The sequence below is a fragment of the Helianthus annuus genome, chromosome 12 (assembly GCF_002127325.2).
Source record: "Helianthus annuus cultivar XRQ/B chromosome 12, HanXRQr2.0-SUNRISE, whole genome shotgun sequence".
NCBI lineage: Eukaryota > Viridiplantae > Streptophyta > Magnoliopsida > Asterales > Asteraceae > Helianthus > Helianthus annuus.
The window spans coordinates 158,973,818-158,982,513 of record NC_035444.2 but is presented as its reverse complement, the minus strand read 5'-3'; the positions used below and the strand labels follow the sequence as shown (position 1 = coordinate 158,982,513).

The 8,696-nt window shown below is 36.3% G+C and overlaps 1 pseudogene; it reads right to left on the bottom strand.

The window, feature by feature from the left end:
• Positions 1 to 442: 442 nt before the first annotated feature.
• LOC110896084 lies at positions 443 to 4,321 on the bottom strand (annotated as a pseudogene).
• Positions 4,322 to 8,696: the final 4,375 nt, after the last annotated feature.

Below are 8,696 nucleotides of genomic sequence, written 5' to 3'. Positions count from 1 at the left end.
AAAGTTGGAGAAAATATACAAGTTTAAGAAAAAAAACATAATAGGTGCCTGTGCCGGGTTTTTTTATGGTGTCTTTAAACTCTTCTAAAAAGTCACATTAGTATAGCTTTTCAATGTTCTTAATCACTAACTTCAATCAGGTGTGTTTTAAACTAAATATTTTATTAGTGTCATGTATGAGAGTAGAGTTCTATCAAATGTACATAGGTAGCTTGTTTAACCCTACCAGCCAAATAATCAAATAATCGAATCAAAATCTGAAAAAAAAATCAAAAACTTGAATTATGAAAATAGACCCTTCAAGCTTATGAAACTATTCATCTCAGTAACAGAAACACTCTACCTGCAAGAACCAACATCAGACCAAGTCAACAACACAAAAAAGTCAAACAAAAAAATCAACAAGATCATGAAAAGATTCATACCCACTTGACGACATTCATAATACAAGCAGAAATTCCTGTTTTAAGATGAAAATACACGAAATTTTTGAAAATATATGGCCCATATTAAAATCAGCAGCCATGACAAATTGCATCTTCATTCTATTATACGTAAAGATGCGTCCTTTTGTTCTATAACTACACAGAAGAAACGTTCCATTTCAAGAACCGATAATGAAAGAATGTACTTCAGCCCTGCTAGAAACCGTATACAAAATGCCCGATAACCCCTTCCAACCAAACGCACTTCCTTCGACGTGCACTTTTTGTTTCTTTATTAAAGCAGAAAATAACGGAACAAACGAAACACCATAATGGGTTTCGATTTTTCGAAGGCTTGAACTTGAAGCAATAACTGCCAATATCAGCTTCTAGAAGGCAAAGCAAGTCGCCAACCGAGTCACCAATGTAAATCGTCAGATTTGTTTTGTCACGTTCGTCGCTATTTTTAAGAATATTGGTAAAAGCTTGAAGCTTGTCAATAGGGGTCTCGATCTTTTTGATGATTTCGCTAGTGTATAGAGAGTTTTCGTACAAGAACTCATTCGCGTGTACATTCATTGTGGGTATGCCCCCTGTTCACTTGATGACAAATAATGAATTTTTATTGATAGGTTTGATGTATAAGTAATTAAGTAGAAAATTTATCTATTACAAGATAAGATAGGAGTTACAATAATCATTTACCTGAAGAGAAAGAAGACGGAATAAGATCAGCACACCAACAGTATGATAGAACGTGAGCATTCACATTTAAATGTTGGTTGTTGGTGATGCTTTGAAAGAAACTCATGCAACCATCATGAAGAATAAGGTGTTCACCAGCACGTCTAATATCTTCAAGATTCAAACCCTTGAGTACATTCGATTCAATCACTTTCTTGTTCGCCCTCCTCTCAAATTCTTGTTCAAGTGCCATCTTCAGTCCCTCATAATCAAACTCCTCAACTGCAAAACCACCATAAAAAATTTAAAAAAATCATATAAAACCATCCAACCCGCAAACTATTTTTGTCCAACTTTTATAATAGTTAATGTCACGTACAATTGCATAAATGAACTTTCTGCAACTTTTAACTTATTTGACCCGTTTGACCCATTTTAGGTGTTACCTTTTTAGCAAAAGTTTTAAGATAAAACACAACCCGATTAAACATTTAACACCATCACATACAACCAGACACCCCTATAAGAATGCCAAACAATCACTTACAATAAACGATTGAACCTTTCTGATTGGTCAGCATATTTTCTATGCACCGTTCATACTCTTTTGTATACTCTCTCTTGAGTACCTCGCATGTGCTTCTCAAGTCAGCCGAGGACATCCTAGCAATTTGACTTTGACTTTGACTTTCTGGTTGATTTTGACTTTCGGGTTGACTTTGATCTGATTTTCATGCAGTAACAATCGCAATCTCAGCCAAAATGGCAGAAGAATCCACCACAGTGCATGTAAGTCAAAATCGAAAAATATCGTAAGACGGTGTTCAGTAGAAATATGCTGCTTTGATAATGGAAGAACCGTCTATTGATCAACAGGCAGAGATAGAAAGAACTCCATCTCGAGTTTTAATGCTTGATGGTAAAGTTTTTGCATAGTATCAAGCTCTTCGCCCGTCAAAGGAACACTTAACTTGTCTAGCACATCTTCAGTCAGGAGCATTGCTGCCTAAATGTGACAAAAAATATATTAAACCAGAAATCAAGTATCAGTTTCATAGGTCATAAAATATAACAATAAACTGCATGATCAACGATCTTACTCGGGAAGTCCACAGTTATGACAAATGGCCACGTTAGGGCATTCCCTAACATAGTGCCCCGGTCTTTTGCAATTCTTACACATATCACTTTGGCTGGAAAAGAAAGAAGCAAACAACAGTAGCTAAGTGATAGATTGTCAATGCTACTTCATACTCCTTGTACCTTACGTATAGACTACCTGTACACATAAGAATTGTGTGTAGACCACCAGTACTTATAGAATTGGCTTCTTTTCATTGTATATAAAGATTACTCAGTGATTTCTAGATGTTTTTTTTTTTTTGTATTTAATCCTTTTTAATATCTTATTAGTTTTTAAGAAACAACAATTTCAGATATCAATATATCATATATATGTAACTTATTAATGTTTTGCCTGAAGATGCATACTTACGTATAGACTACCTGTACACATAAGAATTGTGTGTAGACCACCAGTACTTATAGAATTGGCTTCTTTTCATTGTATATAAAGATTACTCAGTGATTTCTAGATGTTTTTTTTTTGTATTTAATCCTTTTTAATATCTTATTAGTTTTTAAGAAACAACAATTTCAGATATCAATATATCATATATATGTAACTTATTAATGTTTTGCCTGAAGATGCATACTTAAGAGCTAGGCACCTGAAGAACATGTTAATCAACCCGATCACTCACTTGTTTCACCACCTCTAAACCAAAACTATTATGCAAACTTAAAAAGAAAATGTAAATTTTACCCGAAAGTTCCAATCACTCGTGGCCACATTAGAAGTAAGAAAATCAGCAACCTGAGTTAATTGAGGTTAGTAAATGCGAGTTTCAAAGTAATAGCATGCATATCAATATTATATAGAAACAATAGGTTACCATCACTTCAAAAACGGAAATCAAGACGTATATTAACAACTTTAATATCGGGATCAATGATCTTAGAATGGCCTGCAAACAAAAAGAAGGTTAAGAACCGCCAATGCATGATATTACAACGGCGAACAAACGAACAAAATGAACTTACAGTCCTCGTAGAGATAAGCCAATCCTTTCGCAGTTCCTTCCTAGCCCACTTCACCTTCGGCAAAGAGTAGCGAAGCTCCCCTTTCGGGTAGGCGAGCGGTGTTTCGCATGCGGCTTCGAAGCCGAGGGTGCCCCTTCCCCTCTTGTATTGAATTTGAATCCAAAGTTACTGGAATCGGTTCACAGCTCTTAATTTTTAACTAAAATTCCTAACAAAGTTCTAAACGTTATAATCAACAATATTGAAAGTAACAATATGAGAATGTCCAATACCGACACCGTAGTCATCCTTCAATTGTTGTACAATCGCCAGAAAACCAAGCTCGAGTAGTCCTGAGGCATTAATGGTTATCAATGACAGACTTGATCTTAGCCAAAAAAACATAGCCCTAACATCATATCATACACAATAAAAATATCAAAACGGTAAAAAAGAATCAGACCCATCACCTGATAATGATATATCGACATCCTTTATTTCTCCCCTCTCAAACATCCTTCCTTAACGATCAAATACACAACATATGTGTAAACACAGGGATCTTGTGATTTCACCCTAAAAACAGAACAAAAAAACAACAAATTAGGTAAAACTTAAGCCTGGAAATAACCTAGAAATTGGCCTCTCCTGCTGAGACGTACATTGAATATTCTGAATAGATCAGAAGAAAGACATAGAAGAGAATTGGGCGGCCGTCGATTTAGGGTTGATGTCTGCAAAAGTAAAAACCCTAATTTTGAATCTGAACGTATATAGAAACAATAATATCAGTAAAACAATGAAGAAATGGAAAAAAATTACCTGAATTTGGTATGGAATTAACAAGAAGTGAGGATCGGCGTGCCAAATCGGAAGTGGTCACAAGCGAACGATTGATCGAACACCATCTCTTGATTATTGCGTGAAAGGAAAGCAGGAGAGGTTGAAACGTTGCAGGAGAAAAAACGAAGAATAACCTAATTGACGGATTTGGTAATTGACGGATTTGGAGACTGGAAACGAAGGGGCACCATTCAATTCTCATTTGATAGCAAATGGAAGCCATTCAATCGCCGATGAACGCATGTCATAAATGAGGGTTTCTAAAATTTCATGGACGAAATTCCTATATTAACCCTACTGCGTCTTAAAATTTTCTACACTTTCCTAATATATACCTTTTAAATGGCTTTAAGTTTCTTGTACTTAATGCTTCTAAATTTGTATGTGTAGTAAAATTACAATCTTGTCCATTACTTCTCCTTTTTATAATAATATAGATAATGTGAGCACAACAGCATAACCCAAATAAAAACTAGGGCAACTTATTTCTTCGAGTTTAAAAAGTCTAATATCCATCTACATTTGAGTCCTTTTTTTACATCAAACCAATTGTTGCTGTTGCTTTTATGTTTAAAATTAGATAGTAATTGAGTTTATTGGAGTAAATCTCAATTAGCTAGAATGATTTGAGATGCAGACAGAAGTCAACAACATAAAGTAGCTATACTGTAACAATCCTATAATATATGACATCAATAAATCTAACTGAAGAACTTATGAGAGTACCTTCAGCAGACTGGCGACTGGAAAGAAGTTGAAGGAACTCAAAATGGAGACTGGCGACTGGAAAGAAGTTGAAGGAACTCAGAATGGAGCTTAGCTGCTGCTACTGCATCGTCGGCGTTCAACGGAGAAGAGGCTGGTAGCATCGGGTGGAGAAGAGTGGGTGGAGGAGAAGGGGTGTCGGCTGGAGGTGGGTGTCGGCTGGAGTGGGGCGGCGGAGGTGGAGGGGCGGCAGAGGTAGAGGTGGTGGCGGACGGTGGGTGGAGGAGAAGGGGTGGAGGAGAAGGGGTGAAGGAGAAGAGGTGAAGAGGTGGTAGGGTTTTGTGAAGAAGAAGAGGTGTGCAGACCTATGAAGACATTGGTCCATGTCTGCACCAAGAAGTGGTCTCGTAGACCTTTTTTAATGAAAGGTCTTCGAAGAAACAAACAGTCTTCAGACCCAAAGGTCTGCGCGTGGTCTGCGCGGCGCAGACATAAGAGGTTCTGAAGACCTTTTCAGGAAAAACAAACACCACCTTAGAATGTGGCAAAGCCCGGTGCGGCCACGTGGCCCAACACCCGGCAGACCTATGTGATGACCCAGCTAAGCTATACGTTGACTGGATGTTGACGCGGGCCGCGTAAGCCTTGGCTTACTTTTACGCGGGCTGCGAGAAACCTCGATTACAGCCCTATAAATAGAGGCCATCGGCCTTCAGTCTGTTTCGTTCACAATTCAATTCTCAATCTAAATTTCTGTAGTAGAGTTATTATACCCGGGCATTATACCCCCCTAAATAGCGAGGTTCTGCTACGATGTAAGTATTATAACCCCAGGAGACGTATTAGATACGCTGCCCGATTGATCTAGGGTTCCGTAACGGCTGTCGTGGTTCTGCCCGACGTAGTCGTTGGAATACCGTCTCGGGGAGGGTATTACTAATGTTAAAATGGGTTATTATACTAACACACGTGCATTTGTGTAATTTTTAGATTATTCCCAGGAAATCCATACTGAAAACCCTAAAATAACAATGTGAGTGATCCTTCTTTTTATATACTCATTTTTGTGAGTTGATCCACTTTTTATAAACTTTTTGTTAATTGTTTTTACAAAACCTTAAATATTTCTTCATGCGAAAGACAGTTATTGAGTATTTGTAAGAATACAATTATGATGGTATATTTGTGGTTTTGTAGACAAAATTTTTTACCACCTGGGGAGAGGAGTAACATGACCATAAGTCAGATGACAGTACCATGGATGTTAATTGGTATTACCTGTAAACAAATGTAATTGCGGATGCGCCCTCAATATTGTACACTGTGAAAATGGTTTTATCTAAACTTGATAAAAACTGGGATTCACTCACCAGTATTTCCCACTGACAAAATGTTTTTAAAACGCGTTTCTGGTAACAAAATGTGAAAGTCAAATAGAAGCCAGCTGGACAGCACTGAAGGCTTGGAAAAGTGGCAATAAAGTTACCTAAAAAGAAATAGATGTTTTTCTTAAATAAAATATGAAATTATATGTACTGAAAACTTGGGTTTTACCCATGTGTTTAATATTATAAAATGTGGTGGTCTACTCTGATTTAATATTTCCTAACTACGGTCCTGATGAAATTTCCGCTGCCAAATTGATTAATAACACGATACCACCAAAACTGGCCCGCGTCCGCCGTTCCCGGGGATTTAGGGATCGGGGGTTGCGACACCGCTGGTACTTCCTATATATAAGTGTTTTCCCCATGTTACCAAACTTTCGTAAAACGTGTCATGAGAAATTCGGTGTTTTGCAGACCTATTTAGACCCGATACAAACTTTAACAACTCACAAATGCATTGCTAAACGCGCGATATCCGATTATCCACGACGAGACCCCGTTCTTAACTCATCTCTTTCAATACGCATACCATTCTTATACTCGCATTCGTTTATTAGGTCGATCATTCACTCTTATACCTCCATTGTTCCCCGCTATTCTCTACCTTCTATATAAACCCCGTTTGCAATCAATCGGTTTAAACATTCGAACCCTAAAATGTTTTCTTATTTTTAAAACTATTTTCCATTCTTTATTTATGCGCAAACATACTTAGTTGGCCGATACCTCAAAAATCATTTTTTATTTAAAATACCTAACTTCCTCGTTTTTCACCGATAAAGAATTCTCTACAAAACTGAGATTGTCAATGCTCTTTAAAACCAACGAAACTTTTTCTTACAACCAATACCTCTTTAAAACCAACGAAACTTTTTCTTACAACCAATAGTGAGGCCACACTTTTCATCAAAATACATATTGTTTTATACGAAAGCTTCCTTCTTAGGTAACACATTCTAAAATACCTCATCATTGAGTTATTCAAACTTGTTTAAACTCGCTTGTCTATACACACACATGCATGTTTTACTTATGCTCAATGCCTCGAATCATTTTAAACAAACGAATCCTTTTTACAAACATATCTTTTGGTTCCCCGAAGCTTCATACTTTTCAACACAATTCAAAACTTCCAAGTCTCGATTTTAGACAATCATTCTTCTAGCCAAAATGCTTTTTCTCCAAGGTCTTCCTCTTGAATAAATTTCGGGACAAAATTTCCTAAAGTAGGGGAGACTGTAACGCCTCGTATCTTCGTATTTCTATTTTAAAAATGTTCGTATTCGTATTCTAATTTTAGAAACCTTACATTCGTATTTTAATTTCAATCTCACAATTCGAGGCGTTAATCATAATAAAATTCATATTTTATACATATTTTTTTATTCACACAACCGATCATTTAAATACGTATTTATATGCAAACCGACACAATTATACGTATAAATACTTATACGCACATCCTCAATACTTGAATTATACTTTTATAATTTTTATATACTCAATTACATAATATATACTCAAGAAATATACCAAACACTTTTCCACCTCTTTTCTTCTCCAATCACCTTTTCCACCTCCTTCAATCACCTTTTCCACCTCCACTCTCCATTATAATTATTTTTTTATTTATCTTTTCCATTTATTTTTTTATTATCTCCACCAATCACCTACCACCTTCTTCACCTATAAATATCAACCTCCTCCTACCATTTTCTTCACACCATTCTTCTCTCAATCTTCTCTTAATCTCTCTAAATCAAGAATTCCAAAAGAACACTAAGTGTTCTAACCATTTTTCTCTCAACCCCTCTAATTCTCTTAAAATCTTCCAAGCAAGGAAGAGAACTCGAAGAGTTCTAAATAAAACATTAAGTGTTCTAAGGAAGCTTTGAACCTCCAACTCTTCACGGGATTACCAAAGGAACAACTTTGAGAAACCGTGAGTACACTTGGCCCATTTTCCTTTTATCACACTTTGAGTGCAACATGTTTTACTTGTTAAAATGCACGATTCAGAAACATGCTTTATTCAATCAATCCTTATACATGCTTTGTTATGCTTAAGTTCATGCTAGAATTTATACTATTTGTTAACCCGCCTTAACAATTATAGCGCTACAGGAGTAGCACACCACCCAATGGGGTTTTGTTAAGTTATATTCTTTACCGTCTTGATATTGTTATATCAAGGGATGCTATTATTCATACTTACGGTCTCGATGTTGCTACATCGAGGGATGCTATTATACTAGTGGACACTTGGGTTTGACTTTTAGTTATGCATGATAGTTTGACCTTGTATACCAAAATGCTATGTTGGGTTGAAAATACTTTTTATACATATGACACGAGTCTAAAACTTGTGTACTCGCCAATACCTTTGTATTGAACTACACTTTTAAAATATGTTGAAGATTTAGTGTAGATCCCAAAACGTATCCGGATCACAGTGGTTGGTTGTTTTAGTCCAAAACACCTATTGATTAAGTGTTTGAACTATGACTAGTCAAGAAATATCAAGAATGAAGATGAAGGTGAAGCTAATGGATTGAGGAATACAACTAGT